The sequence below is a fragment of the Meriones unguiculatus genome, chromosome 6 (genome assembly GCF_030254825.1).
Source record: "Meriones unguiculatus strain TT.TT164.6M chromosome 6, Bangor_MerUng_6.1, whole genome shotgun sequence".
NCBI lineage: Eukaryota > Metazoa > Chordata > Mammalia > Rodentia > Muridae > Meriones > Meriones unguiculatus.
In genome coordinates this window covers 29090980-29117378 of record NC_083354.1, presented here as the reverse complement: position 1 = coordinate 29117378, position 26399 = coordinate 29090980, and the positions used below count along the sequence as shown (strand labels likewise).

Below are 26399 nucleotides of genomic sequence, written 5' to 3'. Positions count from 1 at the left end.
CCCTGCACAGATGTACCCCAGGGCAGTTTGGAGTCCAATTGGGTTACATAGTAATGTGAAGAGGGACTGCCTCTGACATAATCTGATTGGCCTGGTCTTTGATCACCTCCCCCTGGGGGGGGAGCAGCCTTACCAGGCCATAGTAGAGGACAATGCCGCCACTTTTGATGTGAACTGATAGACTAAGATCAGAAAGGAGAGGAGAACCTCCCCTATCAGTGGACTTGGGGAGTGGCATGCAAGCAGAGGGAGGAGAGAAGGTGGGATTGGGAGGGGAGGAGGGAGGGGCTTATGGGGGGATGCAGAATGAATAAAGGGTAATTAATGAAAAATTTAAAAAAAAGAAACCAAGACCCCTTTTGTAACTTTGGACTGAGACATATTTCTGGCCCTTGAATGTGCTTTATAAACAAAACCAAATGCCAAGTAATAAATCAGGAAATCTATTTTTGCAACAGAAGACACAACTGTCAATCTGATGGGCATACCAACTGCTGCATGCCCCAGTTGTTTGGTAAGTGTGCTATGATTGCTCCCCACAAAGCAAAAGCAAATGTGGGAATCATGGCTCATGTCTACAATATAGCATTCTGGAAGCTGAGGCAAAAAGATGGCTGTGAGTTCAAGATCAGCCTGGATTATACTATAAAACCCCATCTCTAAAAACAAAATAAAGCAAAAAAAAAAAAAAAAAACTGACAGCAAACAAACCAGAAAAAAAATGAAGAAAACAGGGTGAAAACTGAAAAGATAATCAACTCTGGGTTGATGTGATATGTGTACAATATTAGTGAATTTCAAAATAACATTGCAAGGTCTGGAAATGTTCTGTTGGTAGAATACATGCCACAAACAGAGTGAAGTCTAGAAGACGTTGGGTTCTCAGTGATAACATAATGTCTCACTATCATGCAAATTTTAATTTAATAAAGGATTTCTCTTTCAAAGGAAATCACAACTGAAAGCAATCACGAGGACCCAGTTCATCCCACCGAGGCTGGTAGGAACATAAAAGAACATGGGATTCTGTGTATTTGTATATTGGACAGGAAAGCATATTTCTAATTATCTGGAAAGCTCCTAGAGGAGAACACTGAGGTAAAGGGAGCTGTGGGTGAGAGAGTCAGTGCTCCTGTGGCATCTTGAGAGTGAATGCAGGACTACAGACAGTAGTTTTCATGCCAGATCCAAAGCAGCCAGTGTTAAAGGCATCGTGCAGCAGGCTGGTCTCCTGAGATTCTAAAGGGAAATTAGGGTGCCAGGATATCTAACTCCCTGTCAAATGAGAGGCCTTAGACATAGTACCCCACATTCTGATGCTACGGAAAGATGAGAGGGTCTTAGGGTATGGACGGGGGTCATGGGAAGGAGAGGAGAGTTCTAATCCACTCTTAGCAGACAATCAACGCAATCAGAGAGATGTGAAAGTACACCTTCCTCTGCCTTCCTTCTCTCCACAGGCTTGGCTCTGAGGGAAGCCCAGTGGTTTCAAGAGGCAAAGAGTCTGAGTGAGCAGCTGCGAGGTGCCTACACCAAAGCCACTTTCCGCCACATAAATTTGCCAGAGTTGTGCTCCAGCCAAGGCACTGACCACTTGCTTGGCTGTGATGTGTCCATCGTTTCAAAGCACATCAGCAGGCCAGTGCAAGGGGCCCTGACGATCCCCGAGGTCTTCACCAATCTCAGCTCGGTCGTGTGTGTGGAGGGGGAAGCTGGCAGTGGGAAGACAACCTTCCTGAAGAAAATAGCTTTTCTCTGGGCATCAGGGTGCTGTCCCCTGTTTAACAGGTTCCAGCTGGTCTTCTACCTCTCCCTTAGTTCCACCAGACCAGATCAGGGTCTGGCCAGCATCATCTGTGCCCAACTTCTAGAGGCAGGAGACTGTGTTAGTGAAGCGTGCCTAAGCAGCAGCATCCAGCAGTTAAAACACCAGGTGCTGTTCCTGTTGGATGACTATACTGGGGTGGACTCGCTCCCCCAAGCCCTAGAGACACTGATTACAAAAAACTACTTGTCACAAACCTGCTTATTGATCACTGTCCATACAAACAGGGCCAGGTCCATCCGTCCATACCTGGATAAAATTCTAGAGATCAAAGAGTTTCCTTTCTATAATACTGTCTCTGTGTTAAGGAAGGTCTTCTCACAGAGTATAACACGTCTGCAAGAGTTTATGGTTTACTTTGGACAGAATGAGGATTTACAGGGAATTCACAAAACTCCTCTCTTCATGGCTGCAGTCTGTACTGACTGGTTTCAAAATCCTTCTGACCAGCTCTTTCATGATGTGGCAGTTTTCAAGTCCTATATGAAGTACCTGTCCTTAAAGTACAAAGCTGCAGCTGAAGCCCTCAAGGCCACTGTGTCCTCATGTGGTCAGCTGGCCTTGAGGGGGCTTTTTTCTTCATGCTTTGAGTTCAACAATGATGACCTCACAGAGGCTGGAGTGGATGAAAATGAAGACCTGACCACCTGCTTGATGAGCAAATTCACCGCCCAGAGGCTGAGACCAGTCTACCGGGTTTTAAGTCCTCTCTTCCAAGTATTTCTTGCTGCCATGAGGCTGACTCAAGTCCTGGGTTCAGACAGACAGGAAGACCAAGATCTAGGAATTCATTATTTGAGACAAATTAACTCGCCCTTGAAGGCTCTGGCCACCTACAACAACTTTTTGAAGTATGTCTCCAGCCACCCTTCATCAAGGGCAGGGCCAGAAGTTGTGTCTCATTTGCTTCAGTTGGTGGATGAGAAAGAGTCGCTGAAGAACATGTCTGAAGAAGAGGATTATGTAAAGCACGGAGTAGAACATTCCTTGATAACACAGTCAATTAAAAAAATGTGGCAGTTTTCTCCTGTAGCTTTTTCTTCGATTTTTTCAGAAAATTTATTGGGCATTGCTCTAAACTTTGCTTATGAAAGCAACACAGTTTCTGCATGTTCTCCATTGATTTTGCAATTCCTTCCAGGGAGAACACTGGCTTTAAATGTATTGAATTTCCATTACTTTAGAGACCACCCAGAAAGCCTTTTACTGTTGGCAAGTATTAAAGTCTTCAAAAATGAAAATAAAATGTCACATACTGTAGGTTACTCAGTCATGAAAAAGTGTTATGAAACACTACAGCCACCAACTATAGATGAGGACTATGCATCTGCCTTTGAACATATGAAGGAATGGGCGGAAATTTTAGCTAAAAATGAAGAGAATTTATACAGTTTTTTTAATATCCAATGCAGCCATCTACCCAAAATAAATTCTGGGTATTGGAAACTGTCACCCAAGCCACACAAGATCCCTAGGTTGGAAGTTGCAGTGGCCAACATGGGCCCTGCAGAGCAAGCACTGCTCTGGGTCCTAATGGAAGTCTTCTCAGCTTCACAGAATATTGAGCTCTGCTTGTCCAACAGCAGTGGCTTTCTTAAAAGCATCTGCCCAGCTCTGGAGCTGAATAAGACCTCTGTCACCAAGTGCTCTGTGTGCAGGCTGGAGCTCAGCACAGCAGAACAGGAGCTGCTTCTCACCCTGCCTGCCCTTGCAGTCTGTTGAGGTCTCAGGGACGAACCAGTTACCAGGTATCCCTGAGTGTGCTTACACAAGCAGTCTGGCTGAGTCTGTGGTTTCTCATTCTTAGTGTTAGATGAGTAAACTTCTCAGGCACAAGCCATAAATGTGCCTTGATAAGAGAAATCTGACTACTCTCACTATTTGGGGCAGTGTATAAGGCCCTGAATCCTAGAATGGGTTTCAAGTAACTCAGACAACACTAGGAAAATATTGCCACCATCATTTCATCTCTCAAGGTCCTCAGAAGGGTGCTTGAGTAGCTTGTTGTTGGTAAATGGGGCATTGTGTGTCAGATGATGCTGGAGAACCTTCTGCACTCTCGCTGCCCAGAGGAGGAAATGGCTTCTCCAGAGAAGACATTTAATCTGCATAAATAATAATTATGTCTTCTTCTAAGCGCTGTTTGATAGTTTTCAGGATAGACTTTATAATGATGTCTTTTAAAATATATTTATTTCACTGTGTGTGTGTGTGTGTGTGTGTGTGTGTGTGTGTGTGTGTTCCTGTGCATGGATGTTTAGTTGCCCTCAGAGGTAAAAAGAGAGTGTCAGATCTTTTGGAGCTGTGGTTACAGGTTGTTTCAGCTGTCTAATGTGGGTGATGGGAACCTAACTGTGGTCCTCTGTTGAACAGCAGGAGCTCTTAGTTGCCGAGCCATCTTTTCAGCTCCTAGACTTTACTATCTTTCATTTAGTTCATGTCTCAGTTTTTATACCATGGCAAATATTTAATTTTTAAATTTTGTTATTGTTAGTAGCAGAACTTTGATTTTTTTTTTAGCAGCCTGCTATATGCTCAAGTATTCTTTGCTCTGTCTGTATTGTCCATTTACTTTTTTAAAAAACTTTTTTAATGACGTTTTTGGTTTTTTTAGTAATTTATTTAATTTTTATTTTATGTGCATTTGGTGTGATGATGTCAGATCCCTTGAAATTGGCATCACAAACAGTTGTGAACTTCCATGTGGGTGTTTGGAATTGAACCCTGGTCCTTTGGAAGAGCTGACAGCACTCTTAACCACTCAGCCATCTCTCCAGCCCCTTCCCTTTTCTTTTTAAGAATTATTTTTGGAGTGCAGGAAACAGGGGAGAAAGCCACTGATCAAGAAACACTGGAATTAGCAAATAGTCACACATCCATGAAAAAGACAGACAAACGGACATCTCTTTGGTACTAGGAAGCTCACTGAACTGGGGATTGCCTTGCTCATTCTCATGTGGCCCTTCCCTGTCTTTTATTAAAGTGCATACTAGGCACTGAAATTGTATTTGATGTGTTTAGATACTTGGAAAGGAGTGCCAAGCACCCAGTCCTGGGCACCTCCAGCTTCTTCCTACCCAGCTAGAGACAGCTTCCAGGACCTGCACTTGCAGCTGCTCTCACCCCAATGACAGCAGCCCTGTCTGTGGAACTCCACAGAAGAGCTGAGCTGACTCACTGTGGCGTGTGGCTGCAGAGTTAACAAAGTGGCCTGATTTTAGGCATGTGACTGCACTGCAGAGTAAAGAGCTGGAGGCTTAAGAGAAAGAGAGTCCCTATTGTATAAGCTAGGCCATCTGGGGACGTGACTCTGACAAGGGGTTAGCATTTCCCAGGGCTAACCTCTGCCACACATCTGCTGCCCTAGCACCTGGACACCAAGGACATCACAAAGGCCAGCCTCTGGTAGAGTCAGGATGGAAATGTGTGCTGTCCCCGGGGACGCATGCACAGCCGTAGAGAAGGCTTACTTGCTGAGCCAGCTGGGCAGCTAACTAGGCACCTGAGCCCAAGCCAGCCAGAGCAGCAATACTGAAAGCAGGAACCAGCTCTGCCAACAGAGCCCACACAGCCTTCTCATACCCTACCAATTTGTCTCTCTTCTTCCTTCTCCTCTCAGCAGACCCTGACTTGCAGGACCCTGGCTCTGTTACTGGGAAGCTAGAGTCAAATCAGGGCACCTTGACAGTCTTATTTTTCTTCCCCATACAAGGAAACAGCTACCTCCTTTGCTGTCCCCCAGAGAAAAGCTAGGAAAATGAAACTAGTTGGCAACCATGAAGGCCTCTGGGAGTAAAGATATTGGTGCTGAGGCACAGATGGTGCCCAGCCCTGTTCAGGTGCCAGTCCCCTGAATACCCTGGAGGAAGTACCTACAATGGCTTCCAGCTTTACAGCAGAGCCTGGAGCAGTGGCCAGCAGCCAGTGTTTCTTGATCAGTGGCTTTCTCCCCTGTTTCCTGCACTCCAAACTCTTGGCATATTATTTAATTAATACAGATTAAGTATCTGTAATCTGAAACCCTAGCACCTGAAATACTCCAGGATCTGAAACTTTTTGGATACTGATGCATCATCACAATGAAATATTCCACACCTAACCTCACATGTAAGGCAAAAAAAGAGGCATGCTGAACGTTTTATATAAGGTCATCTGTCTGTGGGCTGTGTGGATGAGGAGTATATGAAATACAAGTTTTGTCCTTAGAGTTGAGTGCCATCATCTCATTATGTCTTTGCAAACATTCTGAAATATGAAAAATTCAACTTCCAAAATGCCTTTGACCCAAAGCATTTTGGCTAAGGGGTGGTCAACCTGTATCTAGTACTGTGCCTATTGCTTAGTTGATTTTCAAGAAAACTATGACAGATGAGAGACAAATGAACTTTTGGATGGAGTCATAAACTACCCATTTCTTGTTCCCTATAAGAGGATCCCTGCCACTCATTTGATGCAGTTTCCTGAGCTCTGTGCTCAGTGTCTAAGGAGCCCTGTCTCCAGCTTGCACAGTAATGATATGCAGAGGGAGTTCTCACTCCTAGTTTGTAGATAACGGAAGAGAAATGCAGAGATATTAAAGGATTTGTCTGAGGTTGTAGCCAGCAAGCAGCCAATCCAGGACTGAAAGCCATGCTTTAGACTTTAGAGTCATGGTCCTCCTCTGCACTGCTTATGACCAGATGGAACAGTCTTAGTATGAAGACAGAGTCTATACCCAGGGGCTATCACCTAAGAAAAATCACTGAGACTGGTAAAGTCATAGCCTAACTGACTGCTCCAACAGTACTGTGTAGAAGCTATTTCAGAGGGTAGCATTCATTCCAGGGCCAGGTCAGGCTTTGTGTTTTTGATGTAATATAATTTTTTAAATTAAATTTTTGGTTTTTTTATATTATTTACAGTTTATTTACTTTGTATCCCAGCTGTAGCCCCCTCCCTCATTCCCTCCCAATCCCATCCTCCCTCCCTCATCTCCTCCCTGCCCCTCTCTAAGTCCACTGACAGGGGAGGTCCTCCTCCTCCTCCATCTGACCCTAGCTTATCAGGTCTCACCAGGACTGGCTGCAATGTCCTCCTCCAGGTCAGGTTTATATCATCCTCTTTAGTCCAGGAAAGCATTAAGCCAAAGCTGTGAGTTGCTTTCTATGTGGCTGTGGATATAAGGTGGTGTAGAAAACACAATTTCCATCTCTGTTCTTGGAAGTAGCTGTAGCCTCACATTGAAACTCAGATTTACCTGTCTCCCAATGATCTTGGAACTGCCCCCCAAGAACAGTGCTTTTCAGCTGCAGCTGTCTCTTGGGCTAGAAGTGAGGCAGTGACCTCAAGGTGAAAGTCTCCATATCCCATTACCAATCCAATTACTTGGTAGATGAGAACTGCTGGACCAGAACTCAACAATGGATCATTTAGCTCTGTGTCTTGTCTCTGACAATAGTCAGGGCTGAGTGTCTCACTCAGTTGCTTCTTATTGGCAGTCCACAGACACACTGCCATGCTTCCCTTTAAATGAAGGAATAGAACTGATCATGGGAAAGAGCAAGTAGCTAAAAGATTCACTGTGCTACCTCAGCTACCACCCAGCTTCTAACGAATCCCTGAACACATTAATTAGTTTATAGAACAAATATGCACCAAGCCAGTTCTGTGTCCTAATCTATCTGAGGCACTGGAGACAATAGGATGGGTGGCTTGTTGGATCTCAGGTGCTTTTAATGGATTAAGGATATCACAGGTAATTAAACATATTCTGTGATGGATGCTACAAATACTGTATAAAGAAAGAAGCTTGCCAAAGAAGATGGATAATGAAAGCACTTGTTGTTCTTTCTTAAGAGGCTGAGGATATCTGTTGGACAAGGAGATGTGTTAGCAGAGATATGGGGAAATTTTAGGAGCAAATCATGGCTATCAGGAGGCAGATATGTGGAAGGTATCACTTCTGCCTTCTATGTAATGGAGACCGAGAGACCTCTCATGCTAGAAGCAGAAGAGTAAGAAGGTACTGATAGGAATACACTTGAAGTGCATAATAAATGGAGGAAGGGCAAGATCTCAGTGGCTGGAAGGGATGAGTGAAAGAGAAAGAGATGTGGTTTCTGAGAGATGCAGCATCACAGAAGCTTATAGACTGATATGAATTTTGGTTTTTACTTTGATGAACCCAGGAAGCCATTTGAAGGGTTTTGAGTAGTACAAGTGACATAGCAACAAAGTATTTATTAAACATGTAGTCAGATAAATATTTGTTGAATGAATACATGAAAGATTTGTGGGTGATTGAAAGAACAAATATCACTGAATCACAAGCATAAGTACACAGAGATCCAAGAAGATACTTGTCCATATTTGCTCAGAGGAGAAGGAAAACTTCCCACTGAGAGAATGATTAACCATCAGCTTGTATGTCATGGTCCCAGTGAAAGCTAGACATGGACAAGTTTGAGTCCGCAGGGCATACGATAGGTGAGTAGCCAAATGTCCATTTGGCAATGGGAGCCAGAGAGAAGCTTGCTACTGTGACGTGGCAACTCTTGGTTAGAGATGACGCAGCCATGGGTGCTGCTGTTTGTTTGGAGACACAGAGATGCTCTTCACGGAGCTTGAGTTGAGCCAGTCTAGACATCTCTGCACTGAAGTCTGATGGGCCTTCTGTCTCATACCCTGGAATTCCACATCATAGCCTCCTCCTCTTCTTTAGCATTAAGAAAGTTTTCTGCCTTTAAAGCTTATCTCAACCAGCATCTGAGGGTTGACTCCTAGCTGACCTTTCCCACTTTGTACCAACTGTCAACTTTTCAAATATACCCTTCTAAAATTCCTACCATTGATTTCCTTTCTTCCGGAGTAAAATGTTTCCTCTTCCCATCCACACCTCTGAATAGGACCATTGACCACTGTTCTGTGTTGGTTTTATGCTCATCACGTCTGCCTTCCTTCTATACCACTTTTCTTGACCCTGTGGTGTTCCTATTTTCTGCATTGAGTGTGGTGTTCATATTGTAGGTATGTCTTTCTTTTCCATCTTCCCTCCTCTTTCTCCTTCTTTTCTTGCTTTTGTTTTTTTAATTAACCAAGCATGATTCTTCAGTCTTAGAAACTTGATTGGAGAATCAGAATGCTGGCCTTAGTTTGTTCATTAATAAAATGTGTGTTTCACTTCTCTTTTCGCATATTTGTGTGGGGAAACAACTTAAATGAATATTAGAATTGTTTGTTGTTTTTTTTTAGGTTATAGACCATCCATACACACTTTTAGACATTTATGTCAGACACCCCCTAAGAGGAGCAATCATGAAAAGAGTGGTAGTACCAGATCTAGAAAACTGCTTTGAGAATTTGCTATGGCCTAGAGAACTCATGGGGAAGCAAAATGAGGGGACAAGTTGTCCAATCACCAATGCTACTATTCAGTGGCAAAATACTGGGTGGACACCTTTTTTTTTTTTTTTTGGATTGTCACATACATACATGTTACTACTCAGGCATAAGTTACTTGAGACAAGATTTCATATGATAGGTCTGATCTACCTGGGTGATGAACTAACTCACAATCTCCTTCTCTCTTGCCACATTTCACTTCTCTCAGACCTTCTGGTATCTCCTTTGTTTTACAAGGTCCTGGGCCATGCTGCTTATACACTGGCATACCTCAGTTTCAGAATACACTTGTTTGCCTTCACTGGGGACTTTCTAGGCTTGACTAGTTCATCCACTTCAACACTGCTACTTAATTGACTGAACCTACAAAAAACAAACCCATGCTGATCGATAGAGAAATAATTTTGCAAATTGTGGGCATAAGTCTTTAGAGATCTGTGTGTACTGCTATTTGTTAAAATGTTGAAAAGGTAAATCAATGTTCTTTATTAAAACACAATTGCTTCATCTATTGCTAGTTTAAGCAGAGGCAGGGAGACAGGGTGCGGGAGGAGGAGCAAGGAGGAGGTTCTGTCATGCTTTTTGTACCCTTTATTCAGGGGTTACTTGTTAGTCTCAAAGGGTCAGGTGCTGCAGATGGGATGAGTGCTCTGGGGCTGGCAAATGTTTTAACATTATAAGAAAAGGAAGTCATGGGATAGAGGAAGGTGTGGGAATAGTTAATTTTAGACTATAGAAGGTACTGCTGGGATTTGCCCATGTATTGCTTCCCAGCTTGGCACTGTTTGGAAGTGATACAACTTTTAAGAAGTAGAGCTAAGTACCTATTCTCTTTGGTTCCTCCCCTCCCCTCCCTCTTCTTCCCTCCCCTCTCCTCCCCTCCCCTTCTTTTCCCCTCTCCTCACCTTGCCTCTCCTTTCCTCTCCTCTTTTTCATGAGATGAACAAACTCCTTTTTCCCCCTCATATACTCCCATCATTATGTACTGCTTTACTATAGGCTTGAAAACAATGGTACTGATCAATCACAGATAGAAACCTCTAAAACTGTAAGCCCCAATAAACCTTTTATCTTAAAAAATATGATTGTCTCAGGCACTTGTTAGAGTAACAAAAAGCCACTTAACAGAGGTGCTGAGCAAAACTCAAGGAATTCCATAATCGTCACCATCTCAGAGTTTACTAGGATAAGTTAGATTGATATGTGGCAAGAGACTCAAAGTCACAAGGCTTCATATAACAGTTTTATTTCTTGTTTGCATTACACAAGCAAGCATTGTTTATCAATGAGGCAAAGTTGATGGATGAGCCCCACTGCAAAATTGGCTACTCTATGTGCCAGAGAGAAAAAGAGACAGAGATGACTCCAGTTTGGCTCCAAAATCTTCCACTTAGTGCCAAAAATTAGCCTCCTAACTTTTAATGCCATTGGACAAAGAGACACGGGAAAACCCAGGGAGAGGTGGGCATTTCTGCTAATTTCCAGGCACAGTGGCCCTAAAAAAAAAAAGAATTATTTTTGAAACTATAAAATTTATCATGTCCTTTTATCCTGTCTTCCATCCAAGCCTTTCCATATACCCCTCCTTGGTCTCTTTCAAATTCATGGCATATTTTTAAAAACTAGTTGCTGATATTGATATATATACATATATGCATGTATATATTTCTAATATACTTGTATACTAATTATGTGTATATATTTCTCAATGTAGCTAATTTTATGGGGTTGTATTTTCCCTTCCAGTGTCTTCTGTAATGCTAGATTTGTGTGTAGGTATTGTTGAAATTTGTTTTTGTCATTGAATATTTGTTTTCTCCGTCTATGAGGACTGAGAGTATTGCTGGGTATAGTAGCCTGGGCTGACATCTGTGTTCTCTTAGGGTCTGCATGATATCCGTCCAGGCCCTTCTGGCTTTCATAGTCTCTGTTGAAAAGTCAGGTGTGATTCTAATGGGTTTGCCATTATATGTTACTTGGCCCTTTTTCCTTGCAGCTTTTAGTATTTTTTCTTTGTTCTGTATACTTACGGTTTTGAATATTATGTGGCGGGAGGATTTTCTTTTCTGGTCAAATTTATTGGGTGTTCTATAGGCCTCTTGTATTCTTATTGGCCTCTCCTTTAAGTTGGGGAAATTCTCTTCAATGATTTTGTTGAAAATATTTTCTGGGCCTTGGAGAAGGGAGTCTTCTTTTTCCTCTATACCTATTATTCTTAGGTTTTGTCTTTTCATATTGTCTTGGATTTCTTGGATGGTCTGTGTCAGGAATTTTTTGGATTTAACATTTTCTTTGACAGATACATCTATTTCTTCCATTGTATCTTCCACACCTGAGATTCTTTCTTCCACTTCTTGTAGCCTATTGGTTATGCTTACCTCTGTAGTTCCTGCTTTCTTCCCTAAGTTCTTTCTCGCCACCATTTCTTCCATTTTTTAAGTTTTCCAATTCTATTGTCAGGTCTTGAGCTATTTTGTTGGTTTCCTTCACCTGTCTGACTGTATTTTATCTTTTTCCATCAATTCCTTCAGCTGTTTGTTTGAACAATCCACTGTTTCTTTTATTTCATTCAGTGATTTATGCATTTCCTCTCTAAAGGCCACAAACTGTTTGGCTGCAGCTTCCTCTATTTCTTTTCCTATTTTATTTGTTTCCTCTGTTATCTTCTTCATGAGCATAGATGTTAGGTCATCTCCTTGAATTTCAGTTATGCTGAGGTGTCTAGGGCTATTTGCCCCTGGATAACTGGGTTCTGGAGATGCCAAGTTACTCTGGCTTTTGTTGGTAGAACTTTTATGCTGTCCTCTACCCATTGGGCTATCTTAGTTGTTTGAAGTTAGTTTCTGGTTGTTCCTGGACTCTTGTAGTGGAGAGAATCCCTTTGGCAGGAAGATGGTTTTTCCTGAAGGAAACCTTCTCAGCTTTTTGGGTATAGTCACTGGATGGCCAGTGTTTTTCAGGAGTTGCTATAGCTCACCTCAGGCATAGAGACCTGGGTGGTAACTGTGGTCCTGATTAGTCAAGAGGGCTCTCCTCTTACCAGGAGAAGTCCTGGAGACAGCTGCCCTCCTTCTGGGTTTCTTGCTGTAAATTTAGTGATCAGCTGCTGTAACCTGTGTGTCCCGTGGTTTGGTCAGTTTTGTTAGGGATAACTGGTTGCCCCTTGGAGGAGTATCTGGGGGTTGATTTCAGGGTTCCTGGTCTCTTTTGCACTGGGGCTCGCAGCTCCTCTGTACCTGTGAGCTGGGCGTGCAGCCGCCTAGATGACTCAAGCAGCCCAGTTTCTTCCTTGCCTGTGGGGCCCTCTCTAGACAGGGATTTCCCAGTCTCTTTTGCACTGGGGCTCGCAGCTCCTCTGTACCGGTGAGCTGGGTGCGCAGCTGTCTGCACTGCGGGAGCTCAGTTGTGATGGCAGCAGGTGCCTGCGGTCCAAAAGACCTCCCAGGGAAAGACTGGATGACCTGTCATCAGACTAGCAACTTTGCTTCCTCGTGGGGTTTTCTTGAGACTTGAACTCCCAGTCTCAAGCACCCTTGTGCCCACTGATCAGACTGGGAAAGTGATCGGGACACACAGACTTGCGGCTCCAGCCTAGAGACCCAAAGCCCGCATTACCCAGGATTTCTTCCGGGTTCTGGCTGGGCAGGCGAGAGTGGACCTGACCGATTCCCACACCATGGGAGCCTCCCCTCACTTGGGAAACAGGATCACTCTAGTTTTAAGGCCCAGAGTTCAGTCTCCTGGTCGCTGCATGAACAGTGCTGTCCCACTTCTCAGACACAGTGCTCTCCTGGCGCCACCATCTTAGCTCCTCCTATTTTCTCAATATTCATAGAAGCCTTATTCTTTTTTTACAATAATTTTTATTTTTTTATATTAATCACAGGTTATTTACTTTGTATTCCAGCCGTAGCCCTATCTATCCCTCATTTCTTCCCAAGGCTGCCATCCTTCCCTCATCTCCTCCAAGCCCCTTTTCAAGTCCACTGATAGGGGAGGAATTTCTCCCCTTCCATATGACCCTAGCTTATCAGGTCTCTTCAGGACTGGTTGTAATGTCCTCTTCTGTAGCCTAGCAAGGCTGCTCCTCCCTGGGGGGGGGGGAGGGGCGTCAAAGAGCCAGCCATTGAATTCCTCTCAGAAATAGTTCCTGTTCCACTTACTAGGACACCCACTTGGATACTGAGCTACCATGGGCTATATCTAAGGAGGAGTTCTAGGTTATTTCCATACATGGTCCTTGGCTGGAGAATCAGTCTCATAAAAGACCCCTGTGCCCTGATATATTTGGTCCTTGGGGAGCTCCTGTCCTCTCAGACAATTAGGAATAGTGATTCCTCAAGATCCACTTATACCACTCCTAGGCATATATAAAAAAAAAAAAATGCTCAAGTACAAAACAAGGACATTTGCTCAACCGTGTTTGTAGCAGCTTTATTTCTTAATAGACAGAACCTGGGAACAACCTAGATGTCCCTCAGTTGAGGAATGGATACAGAAATTGTGGTACTTTTACACTACTCAGCAGTTAAAAACAAGGAAATCATAAAATTTGCAGGCAAATGGTGGGATCTAGAAAAGATCATTCAGAGTGAGGTATCCCAAAAGCAGAAAGACTCACATGGTATATACTCACTTATATAGACCTATAAGATAGGATAAACATACTGAAATCTATACACCTAAAGAAGATAAACAAGAAAGAGGACCCAGGGTAAGTTGATGAATCCTCACTTAGAAAGACAAATGGGATGGACATTGGATGTAGGAGAAAAGAAGTAACAGGACAGGAGCCTACCATAAAGGGCCTCTGAAAGACTCCACCTAGCAGTGTATCAAAGCAGATGCTGAGACTCATAACCAAACCTTGGGCAGAGTACAGGGAATCATAAGAAAAAAGGGGGAGTTAGTAAGTGCCTATCTTTAAATCTAAGATATGTTGCTCATAGACAAGAGATTGATGAAATTATTATTATTATTATTATTATTATTATTATGTTTCTACAGACAGGGCTTCTTTGTTTGGCGTTGGTTATCTTAGAACCTCCTCTGTAGAACAGGCTAGCCTCATTCACAGAGATCCACCTGCCTCTGCCTCCTCAGTGCAGGAATTAAAGGTTGTGCTAACACTGCCTGACATGATTTTATTTCTTGATTCATTCAGCCAGCCTGAATCATTTGATTGGAGAATTGGGACCATTAATATTTGAAGATATTATTGAAGTGCATATGTTGGTTGTAATGATGTGTTGTTGATTTCTGATGTTGTTTGTGCTCTCAGTAGTATTTGTACTTTAGTAATCATACCTTCAAATTTCTTCATCTCTTAGCTCAGTTCACCCCTTTCTTCAGTCTGAAATATTGTGTCCCTTAATTTCTTTAAGTTGGTTTTTTGGATATAGGTTTTGTAGCCTATTTATATCATAGAATTTTCCCCGCAATCAAGTATGGTAGATAGTTTTACTATCAGTATTAATCTAGATTGTCTGTTGTGGTTTTTTTTTTTTTTTTAGGATTTGGAATGCAGTGACACAGGTTTTTCTGGCATTCAATGTTTTCACTGAGAAATCATCTGTTATTCTGATGGGTTTTCTTGTATGTGTGACTTGTGTTTCTTCTCCTGATGTTTTCAAATATTTTGTATACTTAATGTTTTCATTAAAATATGGCATGGAGCAGAGTGCAGGGAATCTTATTAAAGAAGGGCGATAAAGACCTGGAGGGGTCAGGATCTCCACAAAGACAACAACAGAACCATAAATTCTGGACACAGGGGTCTTTTCTGAGACAGATACTCCAACCAAGGACCACTTATGGAGATAACCTAGAACCTCTGCACAGATGTAGCCTATGGCAGCTCAGTCTCCAAGTGGGGTCTCTAGTAAAGAGGATATGGGCTGTCTCTGACATGAACTCAGTGCTGGTACTCTGATCACCTTCCCCTGAGAGGGTGCAGCCTTGCCAGGCCACAGACGAGGACAATGCAGGCAGTCCTGATGAGACCTAATAGGCTAGGGTCAGAGGGAAGGGGAGTAGGACCTCTCCTATCAGTGGGCTGAGAGATGGGCATGGGAGGAGAAGAGGGAGGGATGGTCAGATTGGGAGGAGATAAGGAGGGGCTATAGCTGGAATGCAAGGTGAATAAAGTGTAATAAATAAAAAAGAAAAGAAACAGTAATAGTTGAAAGGTTAAAAAAAGACATCAGCATTATTGTGTAGTTAGTAATAAAATTATTGAAATAAAAAAATGCCATTAAGAGTTTCTTTTCAGGTTTTTTCTATTTGGTGTTCTCTGTGCTTCCTGTATCTTCTGTGTGGGTATGTCTTCTCTTGATTTGGGCAAGTTTTCTTCTATGATGTTGTTGGAGAGCTGGTCTATGTCATTGACTTGGGCTTTTTCTCCCTCATCTATTTCTCAAATTCAAAAGTTTGGTCTTTTCTTGGTGTCCCACATTTCCTGTATGTTTCTTTGCTGTGTTTCCCCCCATATTCTTTTCTTATTTCATGTACTTTATCTTCAAGTCCTCATACTGAATCATCTGCTTGATTCATTCTACTTGTAAGTCTGTCCTTTGAGTTTTTTAGTTCAGTTATTGGGTTTTTCAATTATATATATATTTAGCTTGACTCCTCCTTAGTGTTTCTATCTTTATTGAATTTTATTTTCAAATCCTGGATTTTCTTTGTCATTCCATCAGTTTTATGATTGTGAGGGTTAGATTGGGCCTCCAAGTTGGATATGGCTCAGGTGGACACCAGAGCCTGAGCTGATATGCAAGATATGCATTTTAATCCAAACTTGTGGGGGTTGGAGAGGGTGGGAGGTGGGGAGCATCAGGAAAACTCACCCAGCTAGACCCTGGAGAAGATTGTGTAGGATGTGGCTGAAGGTTGGGGATGGAAAGGAAGGCAGGGTGGATTGTGAAAGAATTCTAGAGTTTGGCAGTGACACAGGCAGAGATAGATGGACTAGGCCGAGGTACTGGATGTGGGATCCAAACTAGATCTAGCAGTTTGGGGATGGATGATAGAGGAGGGTTGGAGAGGTACCTGGACAGACTTCGGAAGAGGATGCACAGAATCAGGTTGGTGGAGAGGTTCTGAGTTACATTTTTACGTAAGGTGGAGGTAAGAATTCAACTATAATGTTTTGCATGTGGAAAGCCAGTTGTTTCCCATGTTGTTTGTTGGTTGGGGAAAATTTTATATATTTTGTGAGTCTAGAGACCAGCACAGGGCTTCGCCTATAGTCTATAATCAGCAGATGAAGCAAATGGCCGTATCTTCATGGCTGTGCTTCCTACAGAGATGTAAGGAAGTCTGAGAAATTTTGTTCTGAAAGCATGAAAAATGGCTAAAGATGACAGCATAGTTTAGAACTTAGACTGGGGATCTTGAGTGATGGGAACTATGTGCTGCTTTCCAGATCAACTCTTTGCTAACTTGGACAAGTTCCCCGGCCTGAAAGAACTGTCTGTGAGACTACATGGCAAAGCAGATGTGCTTTCAGTCCTTCCTGGAGAGTTCCCAAACCTCCACCACATGGAGAAGTTATCTATCCAAACTTCCACAGAGTCTGACCTCTCCAGACTAGGTAAGGATGGTGCTTGGATCTCCAGCTCATGTCTCAGCTGGAAAAGCTACTTGGCTAGTAATTGTTAGAACCATCATTAGTTAAAGCTTCCCTGGGCTTCAAAGCGTGAACTGTGTCCATGGGAAGGTATGGGAACAGTGCTCTTCCTCCTTAAGAGAGCAGAGATTTATTTGTTACCCAAGTCTTTAACATGTGGGGAACTGTTCTCAGCCCTTCACAACCGCTGACTCAGTCTTCACAGCCCCTGTGTGAGAGAAGGTTTGATGATTATTGCTAATTGTCAGCTTGGGAAATGAGGTCAGAGATGGCTCAGGGCTAAGGAAATGTGTCTTCAAACAGAAGGTTTGACTGCATAGCCTGAGCTTTACACTCCTGACAATTCCTCTCCAAAGCAGTGTGTGGAGTCCTCTTCTTTTGCTGTCTGAGTGGCAAGTGCAGATCTGTCTACTGAGGGCAAAGGAATCTGACTGGGAACACTGTAGGTGTTGCAACTCTGAAGGGAAAGGCTTCCCCTACAGGAGTTCTGCACCAGTTGCCTGGAGAGTTTCCCCATTGCAAGTGTAATAGCTCTGCTTCTGCTGGGAAGGTTTCCCCAGCAAAAGTTCTGCTCAGCCAAAAGGGTTTCAGTGTGCTCCAGAAGATATCCTGGCAGTCCAGAGCCAAGGAATACCACCAAGCCACACCACATAACAAACCTCGCACAAGAGATTTATTGGGAGGGAAAAACTGGGAGGGTGGTTGCTTCTTCTCAAGCAAGAAGCAGCAGAGAACTGGGTGGAACACAGAGTTTATGTAGGGTTGCATGGTATGCGGTTGGAGTGGCAGAGCTTTCCAGGGAGGTCTAGGAGTGGAGGGATTCTGTGGCCTGATTTTTGGGATGAGATCAGGAATTGAGACAATTTTATTACTTGTAGGCCTGGGGCCTTGTGAGTTTACAATGTACACAAAGTTTACAAAGGGAGTACAGGGCTTTTGAGTTGGCTTGAATAGCCAAGAAGCAGTTAGAACCTTTTCTCCATTTCTCTTCATCCCAGCCTCCTGTTGACAGGCAGCTGTGTAGCCATCTTTCTAGAACATGCATTTAGCAAAATGACAAAAGCACCATCAGATCCTTAATTTTTAAAGCATTGAACACTAAGGAGATGTAAGCTAGGAACTGACATGGCAGATTTGCATGTCATAACGTCACTAGAGTATGGAGGCTCCTGCCTATAGTCCCAGCATTTGGAAGGCTTAGACAGGAAGACTATCATATCAAAGCCAGCCTCTCTCTGTAAATGTAGTTATTTCCAGGCTAGTCAGAGATACAATATGAGACCCCGTCTGAAAAGAAACAAAAGCAAGCAAAAAAACATTTTCCAAGTTGAAGGTAAATGTGCTTAAGTCAGTCCTGTTGGCTTCAGTCCCATAGATCTGTGTGATGAAAGGAAACATCGAGTTCTCCCAGTTTTCCCCTGACCTCCCAATATGTGCTTTGGCACATGGATGATCTCCACACACCACATACACACAGACAAAATAAATAGGTTTACATGTTTTTAAAGTTGTGTTTCAGAGTTGTTCTCTTTTTTTATGTTACTTTGCGCAGAATTCCTATTGTGTCAGTAAAGTGTGCAAACATAGAGACATTAGGATGCTGACGCTGGGGGTGAAATATAGTGAACAGAAATAGTTTTATTTTTCAGTTCTATGTTTCCAGAGGGGGTCAAGAATTTGCCCCGGGTCATCTGCTCTCTAGTCAGTTGCAGAAACTGACCATAACCCCAATGAATGTAGTCTGACTTCTAGATACTGTGCCACTGTGTCATAGAGGCACTGGGCCACCCAGTCACTGCCTATTTAATCAGTGTGGCTGGAATTGATGTTGAGGGTCCAATTCTGATAGATATTCATGGCCTTTTCTACTTTCTGAAATTCTTTCATCTTTTGCAGTTAAATTGATTCAGAACTCTCCAAATCTTCATGTCTTCCATCTGAAATGTAATTTACTGTTGAATTTTGAGTCTCTCATGGCTGCGCTTGCTTGCTGCAAGAAACTCAGAGAGACTGAGTTTTCTGGACTATGCTTTGAAACCACGTCATTTGGTAAGAACTGTACAACTTTGACTACAGATGCTCCTGTGCACAGTCATTCAATACTCTAGGATTAAAATGCAACTGGTATCGTGGGAACTGTGAAGACACTTGATCTTCATTGAGGCTTTCACAAAAGTGAAACACATCTGTCTACAATTTAAATCTTTCATTTTCAGAGCAGTGTCTTCCACTTAGTCATAGTAATTCAACCTGAGTATTATATCTCCTTTCATCACATTTGAAATACTCTTTATTTCAATGGTAATCTTGTATTTCATAGGAAACTCGTCTGACCTAACTAAAATTTATTTTCCCTTTCCTAGTCACCATCTTGCCAAATTTTGTTTCTCTGAAGATATTGAATCTTAAAGACCAATGCTTTCCAGAGAAAGAAATATCAGCAAAGTTTGGTAAGTTTGTAAAACATTGTTTCTTAATTTATTTTTCATCTTCTCCTCTCCCTCCTCCTAGAGTGAACCCACCACCAAGAAAGTTGTGTATAGTTGTTCCTTGACACCCATGGCAGTTGTGTCTAGGGCCTGCTGCTGTTGTAAACACTAGAAAATCCTCTATGATATAAAATGGTGCCATGTTTGCCCATGACTCCACACATCCTCCATGTACGTTAATCCATCTCTCCATTGCCTACAATACCTATTGCCCTGTAAACAAATGTTATGCTGTGTTCTTCTGGGAATATTGAAGAGGGAGAAGAGTCTGTATGTGTTTGGTACAGTCACAATGTTTAAAAATTCAGCCTGTGGCTTGTGGAATGTACCCATACATTAGCACACTGACTCATCTATTCAGTCTCCCCACAAAGCACACATGTACACACATGTGCACACATACACACATTCACTCACATAGAGTTGTTATCTCTACCTAAAAGGAACAAAAGGGATCAAGGAGAAACGCAGGCTCTCTTTATGCACAATAAATCTGAGAACTGTGAAGAGAAAGCTCTCTACCCTATTTTGGCATTTGTCTTGCGTTTTTTTTTTTTTTTTTACATACCAATATTTGCATTTATTAATTACCAAAATCTTTGTTTAAGGAATTTTTATTAATTGTTTTTTATTAATTGTTTTATTAATTACACTGTATTCACTTTGTATCCCCTCATAATCCCCTCCCTCCTCACTTTCCAGTCCCACCCTCCTCTCCCCCTTCTTCATGCATGCCCCTCCCCAAGTCCACTGGAAGGAGAGGTTCTCCTCTCCTTCCTTCTGATCTTAGTCTATCAGATCTCATCAAGAGTGGCTGCATTGTCATCTTCTGTTGACTGGTAAGGCTGCTCCCCACTCAGAGGGAGGTGATCAAAGAGCAGGCCAATTAGATTATGCCAGAGGCAGTCCCTCTTCCCATTACTATGGAACCCACTTGAACACTAAACTGCCATGGGCTACATCTGTGCAGGGGTTCTAGGTTATCTCCATATATGGTACTTGGTTGGAGCATGAGTCTCTGGGAAGACCCTTGTGTTCAATTTCTGGCTCTGTGACTCTCCTTGTGGGGTTCCTGTCCTCTCCAGATCTTACTCTTTCCCACTTCTTTCATAAGATTCCATGCACACTACCCAACAGTTAGCCATGAGTCTCAGTATCTGCTTTGATAGTCTGCATGGCAGAGCCTTTTAGAGGCCCTCTATGGCAGGTTCACAGCCTGTTTCCTGTATTCTTCCTCCTCTGATGCCTTTCCTCTTTGAGTTTTAGGATGGGGATTGAGCATTTTAATCAGGGTTCTCTAGTTCTCTCTCTTGATTAGTTTCTTTAGATGTACAGATTTTAGTAGGTTTATCCTATATTACATGTCTATATGAGTGAGTATATACCATGTGTGTCTTTCTGCTTCTGGGACAGCTCATTCAGGATGATCCTTTGAGTTCCCACCGTTTACTTGCAAATTTCATGATTTCCTTATTTTTCATTGCTGAGTAATATTCCATTGTGTAGATGTGCCAAGTGTTTCCCATAAATGCTCATTATTTGATGAGACTAGATCTCAAACTCAGCGCAGAAATCTGAACACTTGCCTCTTCCTGACTGGGTCTTATGAGGCCTGAGGAGTGGCCTTTCCCTGGGCCTTTTTTGTTTACATTCATTGACTTATTTCAAGTCTGTGTTGGGTGGCTGTGCATGATCCACCAAATTATGGGTCATGCTGGTCCTTTGGAGGACACCATAGTGATATGCAGTCTCACCTCTCCCATTCCCCCTCCCTAATGCTTGTCACTTGTTGATCTTCATTCATTAGTTCGGTGCCATCCTTTGCCACACCTTTTGCATACTCCAAAAAGCTGAGAGGCCTTCTTTTTCAATAATTTCTAGGGGAAAAACACCCCCATAGTTTCTAAGAATGCCTTGCCTACAATCCCTTTAAAAATGACCTGGCTTACCATAATTAAAACATCTCACATTTTGATTGTTCTTAAGACTGTTAGAAATTTCTTCTGCTATCAGAGTAGCATTATAATCATGAGATCCAATATCAGCCATATTTCTGGTCCATTCATCTATTGGTGCCAATCCTGCTTAAAAGGACTGCTCACACTTTTGCATTCTGAATTAGCATTTTTTCTGTTTTGGTTTTTTGAGAAAGGATTTCTCTGTGTAGCCATGGCTGTCTGGAACTCACTCTGCAGATCAGGGTGGCTTCATACTAACAGATCCACCTGCCTCAGCCTCCTGGCTGCTAGGATTAGAGAAATGTGCCAACACCACCCATCTCTGAATTAGCATTTCAAAAGCCAAAAATTCAATCAAAATTTGTCTGACTTGTGAATCTGATACTATTTTATTCACATTTGAAGTCAATCTTTGCAAAAGGGTCAGTATAGGCATATTTTTGGTCCTTGTAGATTTTAGTAAATGACTCCAACCTCTTTCCTGGTTCTTCAACTTTGTACCAAATATTTAAAGCTGCTAAGCAACATAGTGTCATGGTGTGATTATCATATTCAAGCTACCTTTGTACCTCATCATATTGACCTTTACCTAGCAATGGATCCTGGGAAATATTAATACTTCTAGTCTTTTTTTATGTTAGTATGTGATATTTTTATTTTTTTCTTGTTATTATTATTATTATTATTATTTACACTTTATTCATTTTGTATCCCCCCATAAGCCCCTCCCTCCTCCCCTCCCAATCCCACCCTACCTCCCCTTTCTGCTGATAGGGGATGTCCTCCTTTCCTCCCTTCTGATCTTAGTCTATCAGATCACATCAGGAATGGCTGCATTGTCTTCTTCTGTGGCCTGGTAAGGCTGCTCCCCCCTCAGGGGGAGGTGATCAAAGAGCAGGCTAATCAGTTTATGTCAGAGGCAGTCCCTCTTCCCATCACTATGTAAGCCACTTGGACATTAAACTGCCATGGGCTACATCTGTGCAGGGGTTCTAAATTATCTCCATGAATAGTCCTTGGTTGGAGTATGAGTTTCTGGGAAGTTCCCTGTGTTCAAATTTTCTTGTTCTGTTGCTCTCCTTGTGGAGTTCCTGTCCTCTCCAGCTCTTGCTATTTCCCACTTCTTACATAAAATTCCATTCACTCTGCCCGCCAGTTGACCATCAGGCTCAGCATCTGCTTTGATAGTCTGCAGGGCAGAGGCTTTCAGATGCCCTCTTTGGCAGGTTCCTAGGTTGTTTCCTGTTTTCTTCTTCTGGCTTTCAGAGGCCCTCTGTAGCAGGTTCCTAGGTTGTTTCCTGATCTCTTCTTCTTCTGATGTCCATCCTCTTTGCATTGCAGGACGGGGATTGAGCATTTTAGTTAGGGTCCTCTCTTTTGCTTAGTTTGTTTAGATGTACCGATTTTAGTGGGTTTATCCTATGTTGTATGTTTCTATGAGTGAGTATATACCGTGTGTGTCTTTTTGCCTCTGGGACAACTCACTCAGGATGATCCTTTCCAGATACCACCATTTACCTGCAAATTTCATGATTTCCTTATTTTTCATTGCTGAGTAATATTCCATTGTGTAGCTGTACCACAATTTCTGCATCCATTAGTCAGTTGAGGGGCATCTGGGCTGTTTCCAGCTTCTGGTTATTAAAAATAAAGCTGCTACAAACATGGTTGAGCAAATGTCCTTGTGGTGTACTTGAGCCTCTTTTGGATATATGCCTAGGAGTGGTATGGCTGGATCTTGAGGAAGCACTATACCTAGTTGTCTGAGAAAGCGCCAGATTGATTTCCAGAATGGTTGTACAAGTTTACATTCCCACCAGCAATGGAGGAGGGTTTCCCTTTCTCCACAACCTCTCCAGCATGTGTTGTCACTTGAGTTTTTGATCTTGGCCATTCTCATGGGTGTAAGGTGAAATTTCAAGGTTGTTTTGATTTGCATTTCCCTAATGGCTAATGAGGTTGAGCATTTCTTTAAATGCTTCTCTGCCATTCAATATTCCTCTACAGAGAATTCTCTGTTTAGGTCTGTTCCCCATTTTTTAAGTGGAGTACTTGATTTGCTGCTTTTCAGCTTCTTTAGTTCTTTATATATACTGGATATGAGTCCTCTGTCAGATAAAGGGTTAGTGAAGATTCATTCCCAATATGTAGGCAGTCACTTTGTTTTGATGACAGTATCCTTTGCTTTACAGAAGCTTTTCAGTTTCAGGAGGTCCCATTTATTGATTGTTGCTCTCAGAGCCTGTGCTGTTGGTGTTCTGTTCAGGAAGTTCTCTTCTGTACCAATGAGTTCTAGGGTATTTCCCACTTTTTATTTTCTAGCTGATTTAATGTGTCTGGTTTTATGTTGAGGTCTTTGATCCACTTGGAGTTCAGTTTTGTGCAGGGTGATAAGTATGGATCTATTTTCATTTTTCTACATGTAGACATCCAGTTGGACCAGCACCATTTGTTTAAGATGCTATCTTTTTTTTCATTGTATGGAAAGAAAAAATGTCTTCGTTAAAGATCAGGTGTCCATAAGTGTGTGGGTTTATTTCTGGGTCTTCTGTTCAGTTCCATTGATCCACCATTCTATTTTTATGCCAGTACCTTGCAATTTTTATAACTGTTGCTCTATAGTACAACTTAAGATCAGGGATGGAGATACCTCCAGAAGATCTTTTATTGTAGAAGATTGTTTTAGCAATTCTGGGTTTCTTGTTATTCCATACGAAGTTGAGAATTTTTCTTTTCAGGTCTGTAAAGAATTGTGTTGGCAATTTGATGGGAATTGCATTAAATCTGTAGATTGCTTTTGGTAAGGTGGCCATTTTTACTATGTTAATCCTGCCAAGCCATGAGCATGGGAGATCTTTCCATCTTCTCATATCTTCTTCTAATTCTTTCTTCAGAGACTTGAAATTTTTTTCATACATGTCTTTGACATGCTTGGTTAGGGTTACACCAAGGTACTTTATGTCATTTGTGGCTATTGTGAAGGATGCTGTTTCCCTAATTTCTTTCTCAACCCTTTTGTCTTTTGTATACAGGAGTGCTACTGATTTTTTTGAATTAATTTTGTATCCGTCCACTTTGCTGAAGGTGTTTATCAGCTGTAGGAGTTCCCTGGTAGAGTTTTTGGAGTCACTCATGTATACTATCATATCATCTGCAGATAATGATAATTTGACTTCTTCTTTTCCAATCTGTATCCGCTTGATCTCCTTCAACTGTCTTATTGCTCTAGCAAGGACTTCCAGCACTATGTTGAAGAGATATGGAGAGATTGGGCAGCCTTGTCTTGTCCCTGATTTTAGTAGGATTGCTTTAAGTTTCTCTCTGTTTAGTTTGATGTTGGCTATAGGCTTGCAGTATATCGCCTTTACTATGTTTAGATAGTGCCTTGTATCCCTGAACTCTCCAATACTTTAAACATGAATGGATGTTGGATTTTGTCAAATGCTTTTTCAGCATTTAGGGAGATTATCATGTGGTTTTTTTTTTTTTTTTCTTTCAGTTGGTTAATATGGTTGATCACTTTGATGGATTTCCATATATTGAAACACCCCTGCATACCTGGGATGAAGCCTACGTGGTCATAGTGGATAATATCTTTGATGTGTTCTTGTATTCGGTTTGCAAGTATTTTGTTAAGTATTTTTGCATCAATGTTCATAAGGGAGATTGGCCTGAAATTCTCTTTCTTTGCTGAGTCTTTGTGAGGTTTAGGTACCAAGGTGACTGTGGCTTCATAGAATGAATGTGGTAATGTTCCTTCTGTTTCTATTTTGTGGAATAGTTTGAAGAGAATTGGTGTTAGATCTTCTTTGAAAGTCTGGTAGAATTCTGCGCTGAAACCATCAGGTCCTGGGCTTTTTTTGGATGGGAGAATTTGATGACTGCTTCTATTTATTTGGGGGATATACGACTATTTAGTTGATTTACCTGGTCCTGATGCAGCTTTGGTAAGTCAAATCGATCAAGAAAATTGTCCATTTCATTTAGATTTTCAAATTTTGTGGCATATAGACTTTTGAAGTAAGTCCTAATGATTGTTTGGATTTCCTCAGTGGCTGTAGTTATATCCCCCTTTTCATTTCTGATTTTGTTGATTTTGGTGGTGTCTTTCTGCCTTTAGTTAGCTTGGTTAATTGTTCATCGCTCTTGTTGATTTTCTCAAAGAACCAGCTCTTGGTTTCATTGATTCTTTGAATTGTTTTATTTGTTTCCAATTGATTGATTTCAGCCCTGAGTTTGATTATTTCCAGCTGTTTACTCCTTATTGGTGTGTCTGCTTCTTCTTTTTCTAGGGTTTTTAAGTGAGCCATTAAGTTGCTTGAATGAGCTGTCTCGAATTTCTTCTTGAAGGCACTTAGTGCTATGAACTTTCTTCTTAGCACTGCTTTCATTGTTTCCCACAAGTTTGGGTATGTTGTGTCTTCATTTTCATTGATTTCTAGAAAGACTTTAATTTCTTTCTTTATTTCTTCCCTGACCCAGCTGTCATTTAGTAACAAGTTGTTCAGTTTCCATGTGTGTGTAGGCTTTTCGCTATTTCTGTTATTGTTGAGGTCCAGCTTTATTCCATGGTGATCAGACAAGATATAAGGGATTATTTCAATCTTCTTGTATATGTTGAGGCTTGCTTTGTGACCAACTATATGCTCTACTTTGGAGAAGGTTCCATGAGGTGCTGAGAAAAAGGTAAATTCTTTTGTGTTTGGGTGTAAAGTTCTGTAAATGTCTGTTAGGTCCATTTGATTCATGGCCTCTGTCAGAGGCATTGTTTCTTTGTTTAATTTCTGTTTGCTTGACCTGTCCTGTGTTGATAGTGGGTATGTTGAAGTCTCCCACTATTAATGTGTGGGTATCTATACGTGGTTTAAATTTAATCAATGTTTCTTTTAGAAGTGTGGGTGCTCTTGTATTTGGGGCATAGATGTTCAGGATTGTGATGTCTTCCTGGTGGAATTTTCCTTTGATGAGTATGAAGTGTCATTCCCCATCTCTTTTTATTAATTTTGGATGAAAGTCTATTTGATAAGATACTAGAATGGCTACTCCTGCTTGTTTCTGGGGTCTGTTTGCTTGGAAAGTCGTCTTCCAACACTTAACCCTCAGGTAATGTCTATCTT

General features: G+C 41.9%; 1 pseudogene; it reads left to right on the top strand.

Annotated features, from left to right (window-relative positions):
* LOC132654906 (baculoviral IAP repeat-containing protein 1a-like) overlaps positions 1 to 26399 on the top strand; it is a 74989-nt pseudogene that overhangs the window by 40702 nt on the left and 7888 nt on the right.